At 59.6% G+C, this 27,954-nt stretch overlaps 1 long non-coding RNA gene across 2 annotated transcripts; it reads right to left on the minus strand.

Annotated features, from left to right (window-relative positions):
- On the minus strand, window positions 1-27,095 carry LOC112990847 (uncharacterized). Of its 2 annotated transcripts, none has more exons than XR_010385374.1 (3): window positions 26,942-27,095; window positions 8,413-8,666; window positions 1-365 (listed from the first exon to the last, which is right to left on the minus strand). It is a non-coding gene; the product is annotated as an uncharacterized LOC112990847 (long non-coding RNA). The 2 variants fall into 2 exon arrangements; XR_003261168.2 differs by lacking the exon at window positions 26,942-27,095 and adding an exon at window positions 19,201-19,388.
- Window positions 27,096-27,954: the final 859 nt, after the last annotated feature.

Genomic DNA, 27,954 nt, shown 5'->3' on the forward strand with positions numbered 1-27,954 from the left:
TTTTCAGCAATCCAAGTTTTATTTTCGGCAATCCTTTTTTTTTTTTTTTAATGCAAGAAAGGCAGTTGTAAAAAAAAAATTTAAAAATACGAACAAGACAGAGGCTGAGAAAACATTAACAAGGCCCCGTGCTTTCTGCTAAAGTGCCTTCATTTCATTATCATTAAATTTGCCTAGTAATTAGATTTCGGTGCATGAATATTTTAAAAAAATGTAACAGACAGGCTGTCAAAAAAAAGCACGACAACATCAATTCGATAATTTTTTAGACAGAGACACTCATAAGCAATTAACACAGATTTCCTGGCTTTGAGGGCTTTCTTTCTTTCTTTTCTTCTTTTTTCTTCCAGCCTCGCATTCTTCACCTGCAAATCAAAAGAAAAGAGGAAAATCGCTGTAAATATCAGCACTCCCATTTACGCTATTTTTTTCCCCGGTTTGCCAACACGTTAACGTGATCGCGGGGCCGTTTTTCGCGTCTCGCCGTCCGCGCGGAGCCGGCGCTTGGCATGCTCCGGCGCTGCTCTCCCGCCTCCCGCCCCAGCCGTGCTCAACACGGGCGCGCGCGAGCCTGGGTCATGCACCAGACCTTCCCCCTCCTGCAGGACCAGATTAAATTAAGGTTGCATGAAGCTCCTGTCTTGATCTTCAGGCGTTTCTGCTGAAAACAGTGATTTTGATCACTATTTGCATAATTGTACAGTTAGGTATTCGCCGGCTCCCTAATTATACGATCCGTGTTCGACACGGCTTCGGAGGAGGGAAGGCGCGCGAGGAGCATGCTGAGCTGGAGCTGCCGCGCCGCTTCCCCTGCACCCCAGGGCCTCATCCTGCACCCGCCGGAGCCCAGCCCTGCAGGAAAAGCCCCTTTTTGGGGGGGCTGGAGCTCCGGGGGGGCGGGAGCGAAGCCCGTCCCTGCTGCACGGCCGCCGGGCCGATTCCTCGCACAGCCCGTCCACGGGACCACCGTGCCATCGTCCGTCTCTCACGCCGCCGGGGATCCGGCCGAGCCGAGTGGTCCTTTTCCAGCAAGCCCAAAAGGTGGAGGGAAAACAAAGCGTTCCCAGATTTCCCTTCCTCAGTGGTCCTGGAAGAGCCAAACCTTTCCAGAAAGAAATCCGGCCTGGGGGCTGTTTGGGGGATGACTCAATATTTGAGCTATTTTGGGCGCACAAGGTAGGTTCAGTCCATGGTGGGAACCAACGCAGACGCCAGACTGCGTTTCCTGTAAGATCAATACCGTCTCATCGACTCCGTGAATATTCATGGAGAGGAGATGGTTGTTCACGACCAGCTTCTTCCACTCGCCGTTGGCGTTGCCCAAGCTGCCTTCAAGCAATATTGAGCCTCAAGCAATATTGAGTCCCCTTCAAGGTCTTGATCCCCTCTGAATTTGCCGTTGGGAAGACACCTCCGCCTGCGCGCCAAGGCCACGTGGCCAAGAGGGAAAGGCAGGGATTTCATTCCAGGCAGAGCTTCCAAAGTTCCTGCTTTTAGTCCGGAACCAGGACCAAACCCTCTAGAGCAGGGGCCTCTTTTCTCTGCACACCCCAAGCCCTGCATAAGCCAAGTCCTCACGTTGGTTGAGCCCTCCAGACGGTAAAGCCTTGCCAGACCTCAGCTTTTCCACGCAACGAGAACCCAGAAGACACATCCCTGCTGCCCCATCACACCCCGCTTTGGATGCTGACCACGACATCTGCACCCGAGGACACGTCCCAGCTCCAGGGCAAAGCCGGCACCGCTCAGAGCCCCCATGTTCAGTCTCTGCTTGATTCATTAGGGCAAAATTTTGCAATAAGCCTGACTTGGGACAGTTCAGGGCTATTGCAGGCAAGAGGAAGCAACAACAACAAAAAAGCGAGTATTTGACCTAAACATACGCGGATGTTAAAAATCTCTCTATATATTATTTTTGTTTTCATCACCATCACCATCTCTGGTAAATTAAAAATACACAAAACAACCACACACAAAGAAAATCCTAGACCTCAACTCAGGTCATGCCTTCCTAAAATCTCCTTTGCAAGGTTTTATCGGCAAGAGCAGGGAGTGGAAGCAGTTGGTACAAGCAGCTGAAAGACCAAATCAAAAGCATGTGAGCAGATTAAAGAATCAATCTCCCCGTTTGATGCAGAGGAAATCCCACTAATTATAAAGAAGGGGCTTATTTCCTGGAGTCACTCTGTTTGAACTCATCAAAACTAGTAATACTTAATTACTCTACTTTATGGCATATATAACATTGAGCCCCCTTCTCCCACTCGCCGGTCCTCCGATGCCATTGCCGGCGCGGAGGTTTCCAGGGGGCTGCGGTGATGTTCCTGCCTTACCTATGCACTTATTTATTCAAATGAAGCCCTTAACAGCCCTCGCACGAGCCTGCGGGGAAGCATTTAAACGGGCTGTAAAAGGAGGTTCTAATGAAAAAAAATACCCAGCGTGATTTAGCCGTGCAAGCTACCTGGCTATTATTGCAAGCGTGTGTGCTTTGTGGGCCTGCCGCGCCAGCAAGCACCTTCCAAATCAGGTATTTAGCGTTAACTCGGAGTGCAAGTGTTGGCCTCATTCTAATCCTCGAAAAGGCCCTGGCAGCGGCGTTTTGGAAGCGGTGCCACCCCCAGCTCTGAAGCAGCCCCGAGCCTCGCTGCGCAGCCTGGGCGGACGCGGGGAGGAGCGGGCTGCTGGCTTCTGGTTTATGGACACGTCTAGGGTATGTCCACAGGGAAAAAAACACTCGGATATTCAGGGGAAAATCCCATGCAAAGAAGGAGTGAAAGGCAGACACTGGCTCTTCTCAGAACTGGTATAAAGACATTTAATGTCGATTTTCCTCCTCTCTCCAGATGGCCGGAGGGCAAACATGCTCCGCACATGGCCGGGATGTGCTTGCAGCGGGGCCAAAAGCTGCAAGTCTCGTAAAACTCCACGTGAAAGCTCCAGTTCCCGGAGCCGCACAATTTGCATGCAGGAGAATCACAGCTTTCACGGAAAAGCGGCAATGATCATGTTTTTAAAGGTAGAGAGAAACGCTTCAAAAATGTGACCCAAGAGACCCTAGCAGGGAAAGGCAAATAAGTTTGGTTTTAGTAAGTCCTGCCATTTTCAAGGCAAGCTCGAGAGCGGCTGAATGCTGCCACATCCAAGTCCCTGGGCAAGACCAATTCCCTAGGAGCGGAGGCAAAACATCTCTTAGCTCAGCTCTGGCTGGTTACAAGCCGCTTTTCAAATATCTCTCTGCCTTTTGCCAAATAAACCAGCAAATTCTTGGGGGAGACGGAGCACACCTCTTCCTCCATTGCCACCTACATAGGTCCGTGGCTGCTACAGAAACACTACTATTAATACTAGCAATAACACTCAGGATTTATAATCATTTAAACGAGAGGAGAATAAGGCCTGATCTTAATTACATTTGTGTCGGCAGCGCTAAAAGGCACCGTCGCGGATTTATGCTGCTGTGGCCGAGCCCAGGGCCGGCGCGAGCACTAAGTTCGAGAAGCAGGAAAATAAACGCAGCAGATCGTGGCGTGCCGAGTCCCGCGTCAAGTTTTCCCCGCTGCATCCAGGAGTTTCTACAGAGTAAATCAGCGAGTGCGGCTGGGGGAGTCGGCCGGCGACGGGAAGCTCGGAGCTGCTGTTTGAAATTCTGCACATACCGCCCGGCACCAGGAATGTCCTAGGAATGCGCCTTCGGAGTCATGAGGCTTCGCGGCCAGGAACTAGGCGGGGAAAAAGGGTTTTTTTCCTAAGACGGAGAGGGCAGAACGCTGCTAAGCCCAGGTTTGGCCCAACTGGGAAAGGCAACGGCGCTCCGGGCGAGTCCAGCTGGCCTGGAAACCCTTGGGAGATGTCAGGAGCCTGAGGTGGCTTCTGTCGGCTGCAGCCGCGAGCAGCCGGATCCTGATTCGGGAGGACAGCCCCAAAACCCGGCACGCAGCGCCTGCTGCACCCGCTTGGATGCCGCACGAAGGGCACATCCCACTGTGCTAGAAAAAGATGTTTATAGGTGCGCAAAGACCCGTGCTGCTTTGCTTCTGGTGGGAGAGAGGATGAGTGCTAACACCGAGTACTGTCCCCACCGCTGGTCCGGGGTTGGCGTTTTGCCTCCCACCCTGCCTGCTGCTTTGTGCAGAAAAGGTCCAGCCCAGACCCCCAGAGCCCCTTCCCCCGTGGGGATTTTCCCCCTGGCATTAGCCTAGACCTGGAAGATGGAAGCTCTATTTCCAGCCCGGGGCCACATCCACGCCAGGTCCCTCACCCACCTGGGCTCCCTGGAGATGCCCGGGAGACCATCCACCTACAGACACGTGCCTGACCCCGGGGCCCTCTGCTCTGGAGGTTTTAGCTGCTTTCGTAGCACGAATCAAAACAATAATTCCCTGAGCAACACAGGAGCCAGACAGGGAAAAAACCCTCCAGGCTTCTTGTTGATGCTAACGGGGCGAATTTGCAGCGTCGGCTTTCCGACGGGTCAGCAGCTCTTCTCGGGGCGCGGAGGCGGAAAGGCAGTCAGCCACCTGCGGATGACATAAAGAGTCCGACACGGACCTGAAATGACACCCTCACATCCGCGTCCCTCTGGAATAAAGAGAAACCCAAGCTGAGCATGTGCTGATAATTTTTCTGCAGAGCATCCTCAGCTCCGCGGTGCCAACCCAGGAGAAGACGGATCCGCTGCAAGGTAGCTGGCAAGAGAGCAGCGAGGAAGGGGATGCGTTTTCTCCAGGAGGGTTTTCCAGGGTCGGAGACCTTCAATCTATCCAAGCCAGCGAGGAGCAGCAGCAGGTCTGTGCCACGAGAGCGGCGACCTGCTGCAGAGGGGAGCCCCGGCGCCGTCCCCAACGCTTCCCTCCCGCATCCCCAAAAAGGGACCCAGAGCCAAGCAGCCATGGTTGCTCCATTGGCCCCAGTTTGGGAGAGCAGCAGCATCTCGTGCCCCTGGAAGATAAATGCATCGGCAAGACCTAGACCTCTTGCTAAGGTTAAGCCTGGGTGCAAGGCGCTTTCCCAACGCGGGGTGCTCCCCGGAGCAAAGGCGGAGGTGCAAGGTGGAGGTGCAAGGCGGAGGTGCAAGGCAGAGGTGCAAGGCGGAGGTGCAAGGCGGAGGTGCAAGGCGGAGGTGCATAGCGGAGGTGCAAGGCAGACGTGCAAGGCAGAGGTGCAAGCAGCAGTGCAAGGCGGAGGTGCAAAGCGATGCTGCCGGCGAGCACGGCTCCCGCCGCGGCTCCCAGGACGAAGGGCTCGCCGCAGCCCGGCCGAGGTCCGTTTGTCACTTCTCCCCCATTATTTGCAGTTTGTACACAGGCGTCATTAGGGATTCATTCGGTTTCCCTAGCAGCAGGCATTAGTCTGGCTTTCCTCTCCCCCCCTCGCTCTCGCGCTCGCTCCCTTTATTTTTAGTGTCTTATTTACAGTTTGACAGAGTAACTGTAACCCTTGCAAGCTACTCCAGCGGCTTTAATCGGGGGAATAATGGGGCCTGTCTGGCGCTGAATAGCGTTTCGGGGACAGATTGTTCCACACCGGCCCGGTGGGGGTAATTTATTTATGTGCGCACTTGTCAGCGGGAGAAAGGGCCGGGGGATCTGTATGCGCCGCGGACCCCGCCGGCGCTGAAAGGCGCGGGGAGAATGGAGCCCCGGCCGGCCGTGAACTTGGAGGGGCCGCCAGCCCCATTCCCAGGCCCCCGGCACGTCGCGGGGGCCGGGCGGCCGGCGCGGGGCTGCAGATGGGTGCGGGCGGGCGGCCCCGCATAGCGGCGGGGCGGGCGGCCCGGCCCCTGGCAACGGTACGGGACCGGAGCACAGCGGGGGTCTGGGAAGAGAGGCGAAGCCGGCGGCGAGCGCGCAGGACGGGCCGCCACAATGGCCCGCCGCTCATGCCATAAATTACACGGCGGCCACAAAGGGGCCGCGGCCCCCCCGCCGCCCCCCCCGGGCACCGCCGGGCATCCGCGGCCGCCGGCGAGGCGGAAAACCTTCCACGCGACGGGAGCTCCGTCCCCGTCTCCCGCCTTTGCGCCCGGAGCGGGTCCCCTCCGCTCCGTGGACCCCCGCTGCCCACCGGAAAACGCGTTCCCGGCAGCTCTCCACCGCTCTCGGGACGGGTCCGGCGTGCTTCCCGGGAGCAGGCGTGCTCCCGAGGATGCTCCGCGAGCTGCTGCTAACCGTGCCCGGGAAAGGGGACAAACGCCTCCTGGTCCCGGTCCATCCTGAGCTGGGACGCTTCCTCCTTCTTCGACTCTTCAGCAAAAAGGCCCTTTCGCTCTTTTTTCCTCCGTACGGAGCAAAAGCTGGAGCATTTCGCATTCACAGCTGAGCAGGGCAATGCAAAGTCCGCGCCCACCTTCTCAACGCACCGTTTGGCGATTCGGGGGCGCCTGGGCTCCCTCCGGCCACCCCAGGCCCGGCTCTCCGGAGATGCTCCGCTGCGCCGGCTCCGCGTGCAAGCCCGGACGGGAAGGTCTGCCCCGAGGGACCGCGGCGCCGGGGGCTCCTCAGCCGGACGGCACTGTTCCTTAACGGAGAGGACTCACGTGGCACAAATCCCGCAGAAGGGAAGGGACAGACACGCAGCGGCTTCCTCAACACCCACCACCGCTCAAGAGAGACATCTAACATGGTGCGGGAAGCAGAGGAGGGCTTGGATTGAGCCGTCAGCCAAAATGACTCCAGTGCTGCTAAAATAAAACCTCCTGGCACCTGCCTGGACCTGTGCAAGACATGGCAAAGTGCCACCAGAATTAGCTGCTAATGTCCCTTCAACGTCTTCCCTCTTGGCCTGCTTCCCGCGTGCGCTTGGCGTCTCGTTCGGAAAGTGCGAAGAAGCCGTGAAGTTGACATTGCATTTTATACTTAAGACCTTTTGCGTGTTGCCGGTGCGACACAAAGCTACTTCGGGGCTGGCTGATAGGCGTTTTATGCGGGTGTGCCGCGCGGGATGCACGGGGCTCTGCCTTCACAGTGCCACCGGTGCCATCAAGAATGGAAGTGCAGCTCCTGCAGACTCCATTTGCGATATAAAAGCAGCCGTATCAATGCGAAACACCTATTACCGGGGGTTTACTGGTATCTGTTGAGAGGTGCTTAGAGGCAGGGGCGAGCTGCGGAAGTGTGAGCGTGGCAGCTGTCGAGGCGTGCACGCGACGGCAAAACCCGCCCCGGGCTCCTCTCCGGCGAGGCCGCGACACGGACACGTGTTGGCCTCGCTGGTCTCTCCGCTTCCACCTTTGCAGACCCCGAATCGTGCGGTTACGCAAACAGCGAGATCGGGAACGGGGCAGCTGAGGTCTGACCAGGACGGAAAGCACCGAAACATCGTCTCCACGTCCCCTCGGGATGTCCCGCGCTGGCAGAGCCCTCGCAACGCTCCTCGTGCTTCCCCACGGTGCTCCACGTGCAGAGATCCGGACGAAGCCCTCCATGGTCATCCGAGCCGGCGCTCCGGGCCCAGCTCTGCGTCGGGGCGAGCAGCTCGGCGCGTGGGGCTACGGGGGAAGGTTTCGCGGGGGGACGGTCTCTCCCGAGCGCCTCAGCAGCCCCTCGGGTGCCCCACGTTGGCCTCCACGCTGGTGTCCTCCAGCCCGCGGAGCTCCCCGCCGAGGGACACGCGGGGGCTAAGAGCCTGTTTTGGGGAGACCCTCCTCCTGGCAGAGGGACCCCTCTCCAAGGGGACCCCTCGGAGAGCTCCAAGACCCTTCGGACCCCTTGGAGGTCCAAGACCTCTCCAAGGCGGACCTCCAGCCAAGGCGAGCGTGCTTGCGCGAGCTTCAAACCAACAGCGCGAGCAGAAGGTCTTCGCCCCGGCACGGCGCCCGGCGGCTCCCGCTGCCCCGCTCCGTGGGCGGACGTCGGCCCGGCTCCGGTGGATTTAACCCCGGCGAGGGGCCGCCGCCCCGCATCCCCCGTCCCGCCGCGTGAGGAAGGAGGTGACGGTGGACGGCGGGACCGTCGGCGCGGCCGAGGTGGCACCGGAGGGGGGGACCCCTCGTCCGGGTACAATGACCGTCTATTCTGCTGATCACAAGCCTAATCCTCTTTGGTTTTTAATTGGCATTTGGGCTAAGCTGATTTAAACCTCTTCACCTTGTTGGGTCCCCCCCCGCCCTCCCCACTTCTTTCTTTTCTCTCCCTTTTTTTTTTTTTTTTGGACCAAATAACGCTGCCATCACCAAGTCCCCGGCACAATGGCAGCTTTGTGCGAGGGCGAGCGGAGAGGGCAGGCGCGGGGAGGGGGAGAGGGAAGCGCGCCCGAGCCGCCCCCAGACAATGGCGAGTTTGTGAGTCGGCCCCGGCCACGGGCGACGGCCCCGCTTCAGCTGCGCCTCATTAGCGACGCGCCGGCCCCGGCGCCCATCACCGCGCCTCGGGGCGGATTCGCCCCCAAAGCCGCCCGCCGCCCCGGGCTCACCGGCGGCTCCCAGCTCGGCTCCCACCAGAGCCCACAGCTCCGCACGTGCCGCCTGGGACTGGTGTCGCGAGCGAGGAGGAGGAGGAGGAGGAAGGCGCGAGCGGGCTCGGCGGCGGCTCCCCGAGGTTCGGCACGACGTGCTCGCGCCCCGGCGCAGGGTGATGCTGCTGGCGGTCCTGCTGCCTCCCGGTACTCGGAGGGGGCTTTCGGCGCTCCGAGCCCCCGCTCCCGGGTCCGCGAGACACTTCGATAATCTGAATTAAAACAAAAGCGACAAAACCACCTTTATTACCCTCTCCCGCAGATTTTCTGCAAGCTTTGGGGAGCATTTCCTGTTCCCGGACGAGCGCCTGCCCCAGCGCCGGCCAAAAACACGTCCCAGGTCTCACGGCAACAGCGGGATGGGGAGAAATTACAAAAAGCATCGAAACAGCCCGCATGCCGCACCGGGAAGGTTGGCACCCAAACCGCAGCCCTCGCACGGCTGCAGCTTTAGCTAAAAGCACGCCAAATATTGCAATCCCGCAGCAAAATTCGTACCCTGCCAGGCTGGGTGTCCTATATAGGGATTTTTTTCCTCGCTCAGACTGGCGTTAGTGCAGTGACTTCTCACTCCCTGATTTTGCACTGCCCCGAATCAGGTGGAAGCCCCTCGCGCCCGGGCGGATCAAGCACAAGCAGGGTACGAGCTCAGCTGCGATTCACACTGTTTCTCCCCTAAAGAGCCAACAAATGTCCTCAGCAATGGAAAACCAAGTCTGTCGCATTTTTCTAGTCCAAAAAAAGAAAAAGAAAAAAAAGAAAATGGCTATTTCCCTAATATCACTGCAGTCCACAGAAAAATTAAGAATAAATTCCATCTAATGACACTAAGAGAAAAACCAGGGTTGAGCCGTGAAGCCCAAGCAGCTCCGCATTCAGCGGAGATTTTTAACGCTGATTAAAAAATTCTTTAAAAAGAAGAGAACTGGACAATTGCCTTTGGTTCCGGCCCCTCCACAAAAATTTCAGATCAAATCAAAGCAGATTTTCCCTCTTCTCTCCAGGCCGGGCCACGCGGGGCCTGCGCTCGCCCGAGCGAGGTCCGGGGGTTCCCGCCTCGCCGGGGCCCGGCCGCACTCGCCACCGCTGCAGAGGCGAGAAGGGAAAAAAGGAAAAAGGAGAAAAACAAGAAAATCAACACCAGTGACCCACAGGGAGGGAAAAAAAAGAAAATCCTGTTGAGCAAAACACCACGGGTGCCTCGGCCGGATCTCGACCCAAGGGCGCAGCGGGCGGGATGCAGCGGGATGCAGCAGGGATGCAGCGAGGATGCTGCAGGGATGCAGCGGGAACATCACCGGCTCCCGGTGCGTCGCCAGGCCCTGGGAACAGCATCGGCCATTTTAACACATGCCGGCTGCCTAAAATGGTGGCTCCCACCTTTTTTTTTTTCCTCCCTTTATTTTTTCCCCCCCTTTCTGCTCCCGATTCAGCACGGCTGCCCCCGCGGGGAGGGGAGGGCAGCGGCGGGGGGGAAAGGGAGCCGGGGCGGAATTGGAGGAGCAAATTAAAACAAAAAAGAGGGAGAAAGGGGGGGAAGCAACGTGGTCGGCGCGGCCTAGGCACCGCCGGGTTTTGTGCCGCGGGAAGGCGTCGCGGGCCGGGGCGGCAGCAGGGCGCGGGCACCGCGGGGGTCACGGCGGGGGGCCCCGGGGGTGCGGGAAAATCCGCCCTGCTTTCTCCGCGGCCCCCCCGCCGCCCTCCCCGCCATCCCGCTTTGACTTTTCCCACAGAAGTAGCCAACCTCCAAGAATGCAAATGACATTCATTATGCAAATGCATGCAAATCAGGTTTAACTATCGGAAGAAGGGCTCGGCATTTCTAATGGGTTAACTCTTTCGCGCGCGACCACGACGGCAACCCTGCAAACGCCGCTGTCTTCCTTGGGGCTTTTTGTTCCCCGGTTTCGCTCCCCGCCATCGCCCCGACGGCTCCCGGTCCCCGCCGGGTACGGCAACGGTGGCACCGAGCGGCTGCAGTGTTGGTAAAACAGAGCGCGAGAAAATTGGGGGAAAAAAAAAACCATCGGCACGGGAGCGGCTGCCCCTTCATTAGATGTGTTGGAGACGAGACAAAGCCTGGCTTAAACGGAGAATTAAAAAGAAAACCCACACAGCTACCTATCGCGTGGAGAAACCTCCCAGTGCCAAGCGGCGGAAGGGCCACGGCAGCCACGGACGGTCGGGTGGCAAAGAAATGCGAGAAACCACACCAAAATCCCGTGCATCGATTTTGGCATTTGCATCTAGAAAGAGATTACATAAATTTCCCCCAGTGCTGGCTGCACAAATGATCCGGCGGAGGGGCGGGGGAAGAGGAAGGACGGTGATGAAGGCCAAAGCCGAAGGGCCCGGGCCCCGGCATCGCCGTCAGCCGTGCTCCCACCCAGCTCTTTTCTCTTCCCATTGGAAAAAAATGCATTGCAATGCACCGAAGCCGGGATTTCGCGACAGCAGCTCGCCCTGCAGTTTTGCTGTTTTGGGGAGAAAATCTGGAAAAAAAAAAAGAAACCAATTTCCCATCCCCAAAAGAGCAAAACCGCCGGGTGCAGAGGAGGGGCCGCAGCCTCGCGCGGCGCGGGAAATCCCGGCACGCGGCGACCCGGGCGACGGCCGGCGGCAGCCCCAGGTTCACGATTTCGGCAAAACGGTGCCACTTGCTAAAGGAAACCACGCGCAGGGACGGCCGGAGCCACGCGCCTTGAAACGAGCAGCAAAATGCAGAAAACCCATATTGCACAATTCTAAATATCGCCGAGCTGTGCTGTTATTGATCAGCAATAATAATGGTATTGCTGCCGTTGGCCTCGTTATGCCTCATCCGAGCTAAAACTGCCTGATTTTTCTATGATTTCCATCGCTCCTGCCAGTCCCCACCTGCTTTTTCCCAGTCACTTGGAAAGTCTTGTTATTTAAGCTGGAAGCTTTTGGGGGCCGGAGCAATAATCCCTGCTAGGGCCAGAGCTTCCCAGTTCGAGTCCAGGTTTTAGGGGTTTGCTCGGAGGCCATGTAAAAACGGCAGATTTGCAGGCAGTCTGGTGCGCTCTGAAACGCGCGGACCCAGAATTACCGGTCGTTTGTAAAAATAAACCCGCTTTTTAATTATTCTGGTCGCAGCAGGTTCCAGCCTAGCGAGGCCTCTTCACAGTCGAAAACAGGCAGCACTTCTGCAAACATCGAGTGCTCGAAAAAAGTGAGTCAGCCCCTTCCCTGCTAAAAAAAGACGAGGAGGAACAACAAAAAAAAAAAAATAGAGGAGTGATGAGCAATTTGGTTCGCTTTATTTGCACGCCGCGGGCCGGAAGGCGGGTTCCGCATTTCCAGGCTTCGCTCCGCTCCCGGCGGCAACACCCTTCACTCGCTTTTCACTCCAAGCCGCGATTTCCAAGTTTGCGTGCAATTCCAGAATTTTGGAATAACTCTTGGAAATTATATCAATTTAAAAAAAAAAGGGATTTAAAGTGAAGGTAGGGGAAACCAGCAGGAAGGGGGTGGAGGGTGCTGCCGGGCGGCCGGCGAGGCTCGCGCAAGCGGCTCCTTCGTGCTCACAACTAATAGGCAGCATCGCTTCACATGCTATTTCTATACACACACACATATATATATACACAAGCATATATATATTTATTAAAAAAAGTCATTTTACACCTGTTTCACAGACCTTTGCTCTGGTTTTCCCCATCCCTGACCTGCCTCACGCCTCCTTGGCCTGCAAATCTCCTTCGTTCACGTGGCCCAGCGGCACCGCGGCCAAAGCCGTCGCGCGGCAGCAGCCACCCGGGCCGGAGAGGAGCCGCGCGCCTTCGCGTCTCTGCCCCGTCAGAAATGCAACTTTCAAAATGTTTTAATCACTTTGCATTAGAAACCTGCTGCCAAACAGCACACGCTGAGCGCGTTTATCCGCACGGGGTGTGGATGGAGGCTGGCAGCTCTGACAGCCGCGCTCGCTAAAAAGGCCTCGGCACCAGCACTTAGAGGGAAAAGATCGATGCAAAGAAATGAAAAATGACAAAGGGGAAAAAAAAAAAAGGAAACACAATGGGATTTTATGCTGAGAAGGAAAGAGAAACGGTTCATCTCCAGAAGTTCGCAGGGAGGCGAGAGAGGAACGGCTGCGTTTGCAAATTAAAACAGCGATTTTGGGGGTGAAGCAGCGCTGCACCTTTGTGTCTGTCTGTTTGGGGCCAGGTTCAGTTTTTCCAACATATTTCTTCGAAATAATTCCCAGCGGGCTCTGTACAAGGCCCAGGAGTTTGCAGCCGTAGGATGCACGAACACAGCTCATAGCAGCCCCAGTAAAATGCGGCTGGGGAAGGGGAGAGCCACGCTCCCCGCTCGCCTCAAACGGCCTCCAAATAGTCGCCACACGCCCTTTTTCTCCCCCATTTCTGCGGTGTCACACGAGACCCCTTTCTGCCCAAAAGCACCGGTTTCCCTCTCCTCCTCCTCCTCCTCCCCGCGCAGGGGACGCCCCACCGTGATGCTCGGTGCAGGTAGGTTCCCCGGGGCTTTTTCCCCAGCCGCTCTGCACAACATGCCGAAAACGTAAGGCTGCAATCACACATTATTTTTCCCAACGAATCCGGTTTAAAGGCATGGAAAATCAGCAAGGGAAGGCAGGGAAAAATGTCCTTGCGCTCCCTGTCTGGCCTTGGAAGACCCAAACTGCTGCAGCAAACCCACCGAGCAGGACCCTCACGTTCCTCTTTAGCGAGACCCAGTTTGGGGACTATTTTGGGGCACTTTGGCGCATCCCGGCCGAGACGCCCAAGCCTGGGGATTAGGAAATCCGGGGTTAAACCCTTCGTCCCTGCAAGTCAGCGCAGCGTCCCCGGCACGAGGCCGCCCTGCTCCGAGCGCTGGTGAAAGCGCATCCCAGCAAGCATCCCGACCCGGCGAGCATCCCGACCCGGCGAGCATCCCGACCCGCGGTCTGACGCCAGGGCTGCAAAAATAAAAAGCAAAGGCTCCCGGCATCGTTGCTTTTCACCGGATTTCCTCGTCTCGCCACCTTGCAGGGCCGGACCGAATTTGGCAGCCCCAATTTTTTCCTTTTTCCCCCCGATTTCCCCTGCGAGGCACAAGCCCTCGAGAGTCAGATTTGCCCCGGCCCCGCGTTGCCGAAGAAAGCGGCGGCTCGTCCGCCTTCCACAAACTCCGCCGCCGGCAACAAAAGTCCCTTTCAAGCCCTTCCAGACGCAAGTCCTTCAGCTCAATTAGTCAGGCACAGAGCGGCACAAAAAGCCGCCCATTGAGCCCGGCGGCCGGCCGCGGCCGACGGGGGCGAAGAATGGCGCTTGCTCCCACGCTTTCTCCGGGTGTCATAACACGCAGAAAGGCCTCTTACCGGGGGGCTACCGGAGACGAGAGCCCGCGGAGGAGCCGCGGCGGCAGCCGGGGCTGCGGGAGCCCGGCGGGGGGAGGCGGCGGGGCCAAGCTGGGCGGCGAGCCCCGCGCGCGGCCGCAAAACCGATTCCCCAAAAAAAAAAGAAAAATTGTTTTTTTAGGCTCCGGAGCCCCCCCCCAATGCGGCGAGGTGCAAAAATGGCCATTCTCCATGGCAACCTGTGCGCTGCGTCCCCCCCGGGCGCCCGCTGAGCTGCTCGGTGAAATCCCGTTTGCACCCCGCATCCCCCCTGCAAAAAACGGTGGCTGCTTTCAGAGGAGGCCCCAGAAACGGGGCGTTTAAGGGAAAAATAACTTTTTAAAAAAAAAAAAAAAAAAAAAAAAAAAAAAGAGAGAGAGGCCAAGTTTTGGTGCCTTTTTGGTTGCTCGAAGCCAAAACAAAGGGGAATTAGGGAGCGAATCTGCCAGAGACGGGGATCCGCCGGCCAGAGCGGGCACCGGGCTGGGGGCCGCCGCTGGCCACAGCTCCCAGGCAGAGTTGGCTCCGAAAGGGAAAAGTCCTTAGGGAACAAGCTGGGTGTTGCAGGATTAATCAGAGCTCCCGAGCAAATCAGGAGCCCAACTCCCTTTTGCAGCCGAAGTCACCTGCCTGAGTTTTTCCCCCGCCGCAGCCACACCCGGAGCCCAGCTCCTGCAAAGCCGCGATTCCTCCCCAAGACCGAAAGCAAATCCAAAAACGACCATAAGAAATTTGCTTTGTTTCGGGTTTTCTGCCTCCTGCTCATCTCCGCGGAGCTCCCTGCTGCTCGGGATCGCCCGGACACCCCGATACGGCAGATTTCACAAAACCAGCCGCGTCTCGTGGCCATTTCAGCAGGATCGGGGAGGGGATATGAGCTCGCCAGCTTGGCAGTGCAAGGCAGAGAAACCCTCTCCGGATGCATTATCCCATAACTGTAGGATTTGGGGCGCTTTCCGCGCAGCCAGCCAGGGCTCGCTGATGCCAGCGCGAGGTCACTTGGCCTAGACGCCCGCCCGGCCGGTGGCCTGGGCATCCCCAGAACAACCTGCTCCCGTGAGACACCCTGAAAGCAGACAATTTCGCTCTCCTTGAGCGCTCTTCCTCCCTCCAGCCTGCCGATTCCTCCCAAGAAAACGAGAAGCCAAAACCATACGTCCTACACCCCCCCGACGGGGCGAGCCGCAGCAGCGGCGAAGGTCAGATGGAGCAATTTTTCCCCAGCTCTGACAAGAGAAAAAGCCCCGAAAATGGACTTAAAATCAAAGCCGGGCCCGATCTGCTTCCGAGGGCGGCTCAGCGCGCCCGCTCAGCCGCTTTGTCCTAATCCCGGCGGAGAAATCGGTCCCTTGAAAACACGGATGTTTGTCAAGGGCGAGACGGCACCGGCTCCACAGAGCCGCGCTCCCCGCTCAGCCCCCTGCACCGGCCGCAGGCGCTCAGCGGCGTTCCCGACCTCCATAGGCACCTCCATAGGCACCTCCATAGGCGCCTCCATAGGCGCCTCCATAGGCACCTCCATAGGCACCGGCGGCAGGAAGCCCCTTTGCAGGGAAACGGGTGCCGGAGCAGCGCGCCTGCCGCCTCCCAGCCCGCCGGAGCATCCTGCACCGGTCCTTCGGGACCGGCTCGAGGAGCAGCCCCAAAACCCGCCGCCGCTTCCCGGCCTCGAGGGCTCTGGAAAACCGCGCGGTCCGGAATGCAAGCGCCTGGGAAGAAGGGGAAGGAAGAAAATACAATTTCTTGGTGGTTGCACAACGGATTTGTCACCACGGCTCCGAGAGGAGCCGGGAACGAGCCCGGTGCCCAGCCCAGAAGAGCCGGGCTGGGAACCAAGGTGCCACAACCTCCCGTGTCCCTGCTGCTTAGACATATCCGCACCAGCCCTTCCTTGTGTCTCCTACTTAAAATTAAAAAAAAAGCCAGCAGAAAATTACTTTGATCAGGAAATCTTTCCTCAAACACAAAAATCCAGAATTTTAAGTATTTTTAACAGTTCGGGGCTGAGAATTTATCGATATTCATCAAAAAAAGGAATGTTTTCCCCTTCCCAAACAAAAAGTTAATCTCTACTGGGAATGTCGGTAAACATGAATATATTTTTACATTTCCCAGTTTTCCAGCCTGCAGCAAGGACCGCTGCTGCCTGCTCCCCGCGGACGAGACCCGCGGTGCGAAGGGGGCCGGGCCCCCGCGGCCGGGGCAGCCTGGGGAGGAGGAGGAGGAGGAAGAGGAGGAGGAGGAGGAAGGCCAGGATGGGGATATCTGAACTTCTGCCACGCAGAAGTTCCCGAGCCCGAGGGAGGCCAACGCGACACCCGCGGCGAGCTGCTCAGGTGGCCCAGGCCCGTCCGTCTGTCCATCCCCTCGCCCCTCCGCGGAGCCGTGCACTGGCTTATTAACAACTCTCCACGTTCCCCGACCTTTTGCATGTCAAGGATGGGAGAAATGCATCATATTGCAGCCAGAAATCTAATTTACAGGAGGGTTTTTCTTACGCTGCTCTGGCACCGTAAAGCAGCCCAAGATTAGCGGCATCCGCTGCAGCCTCCCGTACGTTACGAGCGGCGCAAAGGGGCTTTAGTTTAAATAACAGATTGATCTGCTGCCTTTTCGCACCCCCTGCACGAGCATTAAGGACAGGAGCCAGGAGAGACTCGATCCCAGAGTCTTTCCTGGGGCGTTTCCAAAGTGACCTATTGAACGCAATGATGAATTTTCAATAATTGCATTTATATAGGCTCGCTCCTCTCGGTGACTGACTGAACCACAGAAACACCAGCACTGCGTTTGCTCCTTCCCCCCCAACCACAGCGTTTCAAAACACAAAAAGCCCGTGGCGAGCTAATCTCCCCGCACAGACCGCGCCAGCGACCGACCGCCTATTAACGTCTGCAGCGGTTACGGAGCCGTGCGGGAGAACGGAGCAGACAGTGCTGAGCGCGAACCCGTCAAATCACGGTGTCCAAGCAAGCTTAAACGGCCACATGTAAGCTGCAATTTGGATCAACGTCATGGCAGTGCACGGGGCTTTCTTATCGCCCGCGTGCGCCGGGAGCAAACCGGGGAGAAAAGAGAGAGGAGGGGGAAAAAAACCAAAAATCAGCTGTTTGCAAGACCATTGCAGTTCGCGTCTCCCAAGGCCTTCGCGCCAGCCACGCTTGTGCGCGGTCACCTCAACAACCGGCCACGCTCGCCCGCCACAACGCCACCGAAAAGGAAAAAAATCAGATTAAAGCGTTTTTCCCGCGGGGCCGGATCCCCCCTGCGCTGCCGGGGGGGCACAAAGGAGCCTCGCTGGGTGCAGGTTGACGCCTGGCTTTGCCGGAGGATCCGGGGCTCGGCGGGTGCCGGGTTGTCCCCCGTGGCCGGAGGGACGGCACCGCGTTTGCGGGCTCTGCCGGGCCGGATCCCCCCGCGTCCCGGCTCAACCCCCCCATTGCCGCCGGCGCCTTTGTCACCCCCCCGTGAGCGGCACCGTCCGGCCTCAGCCCGCGCGGGGCCGGATTGGCCACCCGGAAAAGCCAAAAGACGACGGCGCGGCATCGTCTCCGGCCCCTCATTGGACAGAGACGCGTTTTCCCCCCCTTTTCCGGAGATCCCGGCCAATGGTGGTGGGCACGTGGCCGCTCGCCGATGCTCCCCGCGGATAAAAGCGCCTCGTCCGCACCGGCTCGCGCGAGGACTCACGGGGCCGCGGCCGGCTCCGACGGCGGCCGCCTTCTCCCGGCTCCGGCTGCCTCCAAGGGGCAAAGGAGGAGAAGATGCTCCATCCATCCGGACCAAGATGGTCCAAGCAGGACCTTCCCTTCCCTTGCACGGCCCGAGGCGCGGGTGGTTCCCGGCTCTCGTGGCCCATCACCAGCCCGGAACGGCGGCGCCTTGCACTAATTTGAGGAGGAACCGGCCAAAAGGCAACGGAGACCAAGGCAGAGAGGAAAACCAGAGCTTGCAAGACCTTCCCTAGGTCCCTACCCCGCACGGCCCGGGCGCTCGGCCACGACCGCTGCAACAGCAGCAGCAGCTCAGGGAACCACCAAAGACAGGCGGGGGGGTTCCTTAAGCGCTCCCCGAGCGGGGAGTGAACACATGCAGGGAATTATTCTGAATTACTGGGTGAGGGAGGGGAAAAAATAAAAATCTTGTTTATTAATTTCGAGTAATCGTACGAGCAGGACAAGTCCTTCACATTGCACCCCCAGCTACGGCCTCGTCCCGGCCCCGGCACCGGGGACGGTGTCTTCTGCTCAGCCAGCGCGCGAGCCAAACGAGCGGGTCCAGCAAGGCTCACAAGCCACCTCCTTCCTGCGTCCCACAGGAGAGGGCTCTCAAAGTCCCAATGCTAAAAATGCTCCTTTCCGAAATTAGTGCTGCCACCCATATTTGATTTTTTTATTATGCAATCTTTTTTTCCTTGGAATCACCGCTCTGAGATTATTTATAATGCCTATCTTAATCCATTACAGATCTTTTGTGTTCTTCTAAGCAGCGTCAAGACGCCTTTCCAAATAGGTTGCTATATTTGGCAGATGGCATCTAAGTCAACCAGTCTGACCAGTAAGAGCGAGCGCGATGCACCCAGTCCACAGCTTTGACCCAAAACTCCCTCCTAAGGCAGAGCCGGCAAAAACCTCAGATTCCATACGGAGGAAGTTGAGATAATCCAGCGAAAGGGGCCAGGACCAGCGTGAATTTGCAGTCAGAAGGGATAAATTACACAAAAATCAAGCTCCCCAATTAGCCTCACGCAGTTTCATACACAACTGAGATTTTTTTTTTTTTTTTTTGGTAAATCCCCAATCCTGGAATCTTGAATCCATTCAGAGAAATGTTCATAGACAAAGGGTTAAAGAGAAAGAAAGAAGGCAGTCGGATAGAGGTGCTAGGAAAGAAAAACAAAGAAAACTGCAAGAAACCATTTCCCAAATCATCATATCCATCTTTCTAATCCTGATATTCAAGTTATTTCTGTCTGGGAACAAAATTAAATATAAAACAGATAAGGGATGGGAGGGAAAAAAAAAAGAATCCAGTGCTCGTATTTTCGAAACAACCATTAATAAACATTGCTCTGTTGCTGCTTTATTAAACAGATAATCCAGCACAGTAATCTGTATTGATTTACGGACTCCCTGATGCTATACGACTGGTTACGCAATGAAAGTTCATCCTTGATCTGCAGTCTGTGTCCTGCACTTAACTAATTCATAATCTGATTGGAAGTTTTACTTTGTTAATTCAATTATAGTTAACAGCAGAGGAGAGAGCGGCAACATTTTTGTCTTTCTCAAGACAGACGTTTTCTTCACATGCACAGAATCAGAAAACTCTTTCTTAAAATCATAGGAGGCAAATAGGGTCTTAAAAAAAAAAAATCCTACCTCGGGTTTTAATTCCAGTTTCAAAAAGTTGTCTTTTTTTCCCCCGTTCTTTTTTTTTTCCGCCTCTCATTTCCTTTCTCTTCCTTCTTTTCATTTCATTTTTTCTTTTCTTCGCCTTCCTTTTGATGAATTCCCTTTCTTCTCCACATCCTCCTCAGGCGTGTAATGGGGTTATTTTTACTTTCGGTTATCTAGCTTTATGAAGAATTGACACCACTCATACAGCTAGATAACCAAAGATAACAACCAACCCCTGAAGTCTACAGCATCAGCAGGAAAAGCCAACCGCCTCCTCCGCCAGCGGGTTTCGGTGGCACATGTCTTTCAGGGAAGGAAGGAGAGGAAACGAATAAAGAGAGAGGCAAATATTAGCAAGGAGATCGGGGCCGTCAGCACGCAGCCACAGCAGCGGCCCTGCTCCTGCGACCCGGCAAACCGGGGCTAAGCTCCCCTGGGCACCCAGGGGACGGGCAGGATCAGGCCCTCGAAAATAGCATTTTGAGCCAAATTACAGGATGGCCACGCAGGAGCGGTCTATTTTCTGCCGAGTTTAAGATTTGTTTCATTTGCAAACCAAATGGTGCTCTGCAGGTGCTGAGAATTAGGCACACATTATTTTTAATAACCCCGAGCTCTATCAAATTAATACATTCAAACCAGCAATAATCAAAGCAAATATAATTTGCTCCCATAATTTCGAATACGCATAAAAGACCAAAAGGACATTTCCCCACCCATAAATACATTTAACGGTCTCTAAACAAAATGACTGCAAAAAAGCAAGCCTGTCGGTTAAAATACATAATAACTTGTGATGCTTTGGATACAGCCAGATCTGGAGGAACAGAAGCAAAGAATAAACACAGAGGAAATGATGAAAGGAAGGGAAGGAAAGAAAGAAGAAGGAAGGGAGCGACTCCTACCCCCAGCTCCGGCGCCGCTGGCCCTGCGCACGGGGAGCACGCACCGCGGCGGGGACCCGCATCCCGCCGTCCTTGGGGGGGGACCTGCATCCCTCTGGGTTTGGGGGGGATCTGCATCTCTCCATCCTTGGGGAACCTGCATCCCTCCTTCCTTGGCAGGTACCTGCATCCCTGTGTCTTTGGGGGGATCTGCATCTCTCCATCCTTGGGAGGACCCACATCCCTCCGTCCTTGGGGGGGACCTGCATCCCTCCGTCCTTGGGGGGGGGGACCCGCATCCCTCCGCCCTTCCCCCGGGAGGGACCCGCATCCCTCTGCTCGCTTTACCTGCATCCCTCCTTCCTCCGGGGGACCCGCATCCCTGCGTCCTTCCTTCCTCCGGGGAGGAACCCGCATCCCTCCGTCCTTCCTTCCTTCCTTCCTTCGGGGGGGCACCCTGCATCGCCCTCCTTCCTCCGGGGGAGCCCGGCGCCCTCCGCGCTCCTCTTCCTCCGCTGCGGAGCCGAGCCCGCGTCCCTGCGGGCTTCCTTCGGGCGAGCAGCTGCCTCTCCCCGCTTCACCTCCATCCCTCCTGCCTCGGGCCGGCCGCGCTGCGGGGCGGCGCAGGCAGCGCTCCGCGGCTCCGCTCCGCCGCTCGCCTCTGCCCGCAGCGCAGCAGCGCGCCCGGGCCGCGGGGAGCCCGGTGCCGGGGCCCAGCCCGGCCCAGCCCGGCCCAGCTCAGCTCGGCTCGGCCCAGCTCGGCTCGGCTCAGCCCGGCCCGGCTCCTACCTGCTGCCCGCCGGGGCGCGGGCGCTGCCCGCCGCTGCCCGCAGCCTCTGCGCCGGGGGGAGCCGCGCGCGGCACTTTTCATTCATGCTTTCACACTCCCGGCCCTCGCCGCCGCCGCTCATTGGCTCGGCCGCGCCTGACGTCACCTCCCCTGACTCCCACCCCTCTGCAGCGCCTATCGGTTCATCAATGGGCGGGGGAGGGGCCGGGCGCGGCGCGCACACGCGCGCGCACACACGCGCCGCCGCCGTCCCCACCGCCACCATCCACCGCCACCGCCACCGCCATCCCCATCCCCGTGACCGCCATCCCCACCGCCACCCATCCCCAACGCCGTGCCCGTCACCACCATCACCACCACCACCGTCCATCACCACCACCACCGTCCATCACCATCGTCCATCACCATCGTCCATCACCACCGTCCATCACCATCGTCCATCACCGCCGTCCACCACCAACAACCACCACCTCCATGGCCACCATGATCATGACCACCATGACCATCATGCCCAACACCACCCACCGCCCCCGTCATCATCTCTGCAAGCACCATCACCCCCAACAGCCATCACCTCCAACCCCAACAACCACCGCAGCCATCAGCACCAATATAACCACTGCCGCCATCACCCTGTCTCCCCTGGCCTCCTCCTGCCTTCTCCATCTCCCCCTGCTTCCCCGGGAAGTCTCGGCCTGCCCAGAGCCTTCTCCCTCCCCTCCGGTCGGGGAAGGGCAGCAGCAGCACGCACCCTCCAACCGCAGTTTTCAATAAATCAGAACCTCCCGCCTCTGCGGGACGGAGCTGGCGGCACCGGCGCTGGCCCGGTTCAACACCCCGCACACACACACACACACACGCACACACACACACACACACCCCGTGCACATCCGAGCAGCAAAACGAGGGAAACACTGGGGAAAGCCGCCCGGCTCGGAGCCCCCCCGACGCTGGACGCTCTCCCGCGCTCCGCCGCGGCGCTGAGGCCTGGCCGCGCTGTCCAGACCTCGGACGGAAATCAAATGCTATTTTATTCCCGCAGTTTTAACCCCACGGACTCTCTATTAATTACCCTTTTATTTTCCCTGTTATAGTATAGATAGCATCAAAATTAATAACACATTTTTCCTCAAACAAAAATGAGTTGTTTGGGGTTTTTTTTCCCTTAAAATTCCTTTTTGCCTTAGAGATCTTTGCTGCGTGGGGTGGGATTTATTTTTTTTTTCCTGGTGTAAAACCAGCCCAGCTCAGGGTCGCGTGGGCTTGGGGGTTATTTTTTTGCCTTCTCCCCAGAGGCAGCGAGCGGGTCCCAGGCAGCGGCGCATCCAGCGCATCCCCCCCCGCCGCAGCCCCCTCTCCCAGCTTCCCACACCGGGAAACGCGGAGTCTCTGGGATCGGGCTCCCGTCCGGCCCGGTACCGGCATCCAGGGAGCGCGGACGTGGCCGGGAAGCGGGGAAAAAGGGCTGGATCGTGTTAGCAAAATAACACCGACGGGGCGAGCGGGGAGGGGGCGAGGGCCCGGGGGGGGACACAGACAACAGGGACCGGCTCGACCCCCAAACCCGCCGCGGGGGAAGGTCCCCGGAGCCCGGCGCTACGGCAACCCCCGGCCCCAACCCTCGGCTCAGCCCCGACGGGGCGGCCCCGCTGCCCCCGCGCCCGGGCTCTGCCGGAGCCCCCGGCCGGGGCCACCCCCCCCCCCCCCGGCTATATTCTCCGTGCCCGCCCCGTGGCCTCCTGCCTGCTTTTTTTCTGCTGCATCTCGGGGTTTTTTTGGTTTTGCTTTTGTTTTTCCTCACCACCTTCGCCCTTGCAGCCCAGTGCGGGGAGAAAACCGCGGATTTCGGAGCATTTCGGGCGCCCGCGCTGCTTCCCTGCCTGCAAAGGCGGCTCGCAGCCGAAAAGCCGGGTTTTCCTCCGGCCGGGGGCTCTCGGGCTCGTCGCCCTCGGGGGGGCTCAGACCCTGCCGGGCCTCTCCCAGCCCGGGGGCCCCTCGCCCGCACCCCGGGCAGCCGCGGGCGCGGAGCGGAGCTGCCGTCGGGGCCCCGGGCGGCACGGAGAGGGGGGGCCGCCACGGCCGCGAGGAAAACGGCAGCTTCAGCCGCCTTCCTCGAGCCTTTCCCGTCCTTTATGCAAACTGGCAGCCCCCCCCCAGGTGCACGTCCAGGGGGAGAAGGTCTTTCCCGGTGGATCCCCCGCCTCTCCCGCTCCTCGCCCCGGCGGGAGCTGCGGGAGGGCCGGATTTCTTCCCCCCTTCCTCCCCTTCTCCGGGGTTTTCCCCTGGACCCACCTCGGCCACGGGCAGCCGAGACGGCGCCGCTTTTAAACCCGCTCCCCGAAAACGACCGTGTTTCTCCCCAGGGAAACGCGAGGGCGAAAAACCTGGCGGGGGGGGGGGCGAGGGGGGGTCGAGGCAGAGCGGGGACGGTCCCCGCGCCTCTCCTGCAAGAGAAGAGCCGGAGAGGCGCCGTCAGAGCCCGGCGGCGGCCGCAGCGGGTCCCGGCACCGCCGCCGCGCAGCTTCCCCCGCCGCCCCGGCCCTCGCCGAGGCAGCTTGCTTCCAGCCGCACGCCCTGCTTGCTTCTGATTTCCCCCTTTAATACATCCACATAACCCAGATTCCTCATACAGGGTCCTGCAAAAATAATAAATAGGGATTTTTTTTAACTGCCGAAAGACGAAATACAATGAATGTCGATGTTTATCCCGAGCTGCGCTGAAAAGACGCGTATGCAGCGTTCAAACTTATATTCTCCCCGGGATTATCCTGATGACAGCGCATTTTTTATTAACATAGCATTAGACACGTCCCGATCCGTGAAGACTTAGGAAAGGATACGTGTAATTTGCGGAAGATGCTCGGGTGTGTTTTGAGTTTCGTTAGCAAATGAAAAGCCGCTGCACGGTTAGTTGGGTTTCTGCAAAGTCGCTTAGGCAAACTGCAGCCAGACAAAACCGCAAACAAATAAAACGATCCGTTGCGGAGATGGAAGTCCCGGGATCACACGGTTAACGGAAGATTTTACGATTTCCAGCTTTTAATATCGCACGGACGTAACTGCACGAAGATAAACTTATTTTGGGGATGTCCAGTGCTAAAAAAGGAACGCGTTCAGCCCCAGCAGGACCTGACCCCGCGCCTGCGGAGCGCGTTTCTGGAGCGACGGCGAATCCACGGACCAACTGATCAAAACGCTGCGGATTTTATTATTATTATTATTATTATTATTATTATTATTATTATTATTATTATTATTATTAATTTCCCCGCGCACAAAACGTTAGCGCACAGCTACCTTTTTCCCCCCCTGCTTCTGAGAAAAATTACGGACCTGCTGCGGGGGGAGGGTGTATTTTTTAGAGAGAGAAAAAATGGTCCCGGAGCCACGGCAGAGCCTCGCAGGCAAAGCGGGAGGCGCCGGGAGCCGCGGTGCCCCGGTGCCGGCCGGGTCGGCCCCGCCGCAGTCCGGCTGCTCCCGGGAACCGGGCAGATGCGCCTTCTGGCACGGGTTTTTCTGGCAAAAAAAATGTTGCTACAAATTGTTTTCGGCTCGTTTCCGCGGCCTGCTTTAAAAGAGCCTCTGCGAGCACCGCACGGGCTGGGCCGGGTCTGCGGACACGGATTAATAGGGGGTGTTTGGACCGGAGGGAGCAGCTCTCTCGGGGCTGCACGGACGCGCCCCTCGCACGCAGTCAGGAGGGGGGAGAATTATAAGAAATGCGACGCAACAAGAAGTTTGCGAAGGGGAAAAAAATAATAATCGCCCTTCGCACCGCGGCTCCCGGAGGCGAAGCGCCCGCCCGGTCGCCGAGCGCCGTTCGCAGCCGGGCTCTGCCCTCGCCGAGCACGGGAGGTGCAGGCGGTGCGGAGCCCGGCGCCGGCGCTGGAGCCTGTTGTACCTCGGCTTGAATTTTCCTTCGGACCCATCCGTCGGGATTCGCTTATTCGATAACGAGCCAGGAGAGGGCCATGCCCGCGCTCCGCTTGCTCGTCGCCTTCCCCCGAATTCCTCCTCGGCGCAGCCCGAGGTGGGGAGCGATGGCAAAGCTTGGCGGGGGGGGGAACTTCGGAAAAGCCCCCCCTCCGCCTTTGCAGGAGGCGGCCGAGGCCCCCGGTGGGTCCCGCAAGGCCCCGGGCGAGCGGTGCACGCGTGTCCTTGCGCACGTCCGTGGGACACGCGTGTGCGCGCCGCCAGCCCGGGCACGGCCCCCCCCGGCCCCGCCGCCGGGAGGTTTGGGGGAGCAGCGCGGGGAGCGCAGCACAACCCCCCCCCCCGCTCCAGCCCCCCCAGCCGCTCCGGGCGGCCTGTGCGCTCGGTGGCTTCGCAAAGGGAGGGCGACAACGGACCCCCCCACCCCCCCCATCCGCGGGAGAAGGCGAGAGCAGCGCCGCTGGCTGCGCGGCCCCCCCGGGGCCCCCGCCGCGTCCCTCGCCCCCCGCCCGCGGGTGGAGGCGGCCCCGGGTTGCCGGTGCCGGTGGCTGCGGGATGATGCCGCGCCGGGCCCGGAGGGAGGGGGATCCGCGCTCCGCACCTACCGAGCGGCCGCGTCCAGCCTGGGCGCCACCCGGCCGCGGCTGCGGAGCGCGGGGGCGGCGGCGGCGCCGGAGCAGCGAGGCCGAGCGGGAGGCGGCGGCGGCGGCGGCGGCAGCGCAGCGAGGGCCGGGGCCGCCCGGAGCCGCCGCCGGGCCCGGGCCGCCGCCGCGGGCGCCTCGCCGGGAGGCGCCGGGGCCGCCGTGACGCGCCGCCCCCCGCCGCCGCCCGGGCACCGGCTGCGCGGCGCTGCCCTCCGCTCCCTCCCTCCCTCCCTCCCTCCCTCCTTCCCTCCCTCCCTCGCTCCTCGCTCCCTCTCGCTCTCTTGCTTTCACTCCTCCCTCTCTCTTCCCTGCCTGCACCGAAGCCCCGAACCCAGCCCTGAGGGAGAGAGAAGGGAGAGAGGAGAGAGGGAGAGAGGGAGAGAGGAGAGAGGGAGAGAGATGGGGGGGAGAGAGAGAGAGAGGAGAAAAGAGAGTGAGAAAGGAGAAGGGAGAGCGCAAGAGGGATAGAGAGCACGAGGGAGGGAGAGGGAGCTAGGGGAAGAGGGGGGGCAGGGGAGGGATGGGAGAGGGAGGGATGGGAGAGGGATGGGAGAGGGATGGGAGAGGGATGGGAGAGAAGGTGAAAGGAAAAAGACAGGAAAAAGACAGGAAAAAGAGAAAGGAAAAAGAAAGGAAAAAGAGAAAGGAAAAAGACAGGAAAAAGAAAGGAAAAAGAAAGGAAAAAGAAAGGAAAAAAGGAAAAAGACAGGAAAAAGACAGGAAAAAGACAGGAAAAAGAAAGGAAAGGCTCCTTTCCCCCGCGCCAGGGCCGGGCCGGTGCGGGGCCCCCGGGGCCGGGCCGAGGCGCCGCGTGTCCCCCCGCCGGGCGGGCGCGGCTCGGGGGGGCCCGGCGGGGGGCTGCCCGGGGGGGGGGGGGCAGCCCAGCACCCCCGGCCCAGGGCTGCTCCAGGCCGGCAGCCGTCTGGGTCACCCGGGATCGTGGAAATGCGGCGCTCAATTGTGCCGGCGGCCGGGGGGGGCGGGGGGGGGGGCGGCGGGACGGGCCGAGCATTTCCATAAGAATCGCGGCCCGGCGAGTGGCTTTGAATGCGGGAAGCGCCGGAGGGAGAGTCTAGACGGGCAGGGGGAGGGGGCCGCGCTCGGCCCTCCCCAAACTTTCCTCGCCCCAAACCTCGGCGGGGGCGAGCGGCGAGCGCCGGGGGGGCTGCGCGGAGCCCCCCGGCCGGGGCCGGCGCTGAGCCCGAGCCCGGAGCCCCCGCTCGGGGACAGCCCCAGGCCGTGCCCCCGCCCTGGGCACGGTGGTGGGGGGAGCCGGCAGCCGCCCCGGTGCCCCCGGCCTCGCCGCAGCCCCTCACCGCCGCCTCAGCCCTGCGCATCCTCCCGGCCCGGCCCGGCCCTGCGGCGCGTCTGCTCCCAGCCCCGATAAAGCCGCTTTGAGAGGAGAATTCCTGCAGCCCCCCCCCCCCTCCGCCGGCTCCCCCCTCCCCATTATTTTATTATTATTTTCTCACCCAGTCCAATAAATCGGGCGGCTCGTCTGGCCTCGGACGTGTTCAGCAACCCAAGCCCGCGGCTTTTGTTCCGCCAAATCTCGCATTGTTCGTCCGCGCTGGGACCGGGCGAGCGCGGCGCGCACACGCCCGCGGCAGCCGCCCCCGACCCGGCCCGGCCCGGCCCGGGAAGCCCCGAGGGGGCCGCGGCGACCGCCGCCCCTCCCGGCGCCCGGCCCGGCCCTGTCCCCCGGGGTTGTCCCCGCTCCTGGCCCCGGGGGCGGCGGGGCCCGCGGGTCCCCGCGCCGCGGTGGGAGCCGGGGGGGGCGGACGGGACCTCGCCCCTGCCGCTGTCGCCGCGCGGGTGGCTGCGGGTCCTGCCCGCCCTGCCCGTCCCCCTGCCCGCCCTGCCCGCCCGCTCGCCTTGCCTTGCCCGGCCAGCGCTGCCCTCCCCGCCGCCCTCCCCGACCCCCGCCTGCACCGCCCGCCTTGCCAGCCTGCCTCCCCTGCCCTCCTCCTCCTCCTCCTCCTCCTCCTCCTCCCCTGCCCTCACCTTCCTCCTCCTCCTCCTCCCCTGCCGCCCCCCCCGCCGCCCTGCCCTCACCTGCCCGCCGCGGCCCTCGGCGGTGGCGGAGCGTCCGGGGCCGGGGCCGCCGCGCCGGGCGAGCGGATATATAGGAGCGGCCGAGGAGCCTCCACGTAGCCTATACGTAAAGTATACGTGTGATCCTTAAAAAAGTTGCCATGCAAATGCGGGGAGCGCTCCATCGCAGGGGGTTTCGCAAAGGGAGGAGGGGGGGGGAGCTGCCGGGGGGAGGGGAGCAGCGATATTTCAAAGCTTCCTTCACCTCTGTATTTCTAGAAATCGATCAGCAAAGCACGGCAGCCTGGCAATTAGGCGCTCATTACCATATATGCAAATATGGCAACCCGTATCCCCGGCCGCGGAGGCTGAGATGCGCCGAGCGTTTCTTAGCGAGGCGATGAAATTGCAGCACGGTTCTTCCCTTTAAAACTGGGGGGAGCCGGGGAAG

Source organism: Dromaius novaehollandiae, chromosome 29, assembly GCF_036370855.1.
Source record: "Dromaius novaehollandiae isolate bDroNov1 chromosome 29, bDroNov1.hap1, whole genome shotgun sequence".
Classification (NCBI taxonomy): domain Eukaryota; kingdom Metazoa; phylum Chordata; class Aves; order Casuariiformes; family Dromaiidae; genus Dromaius; species Dromaius novaehollandiae.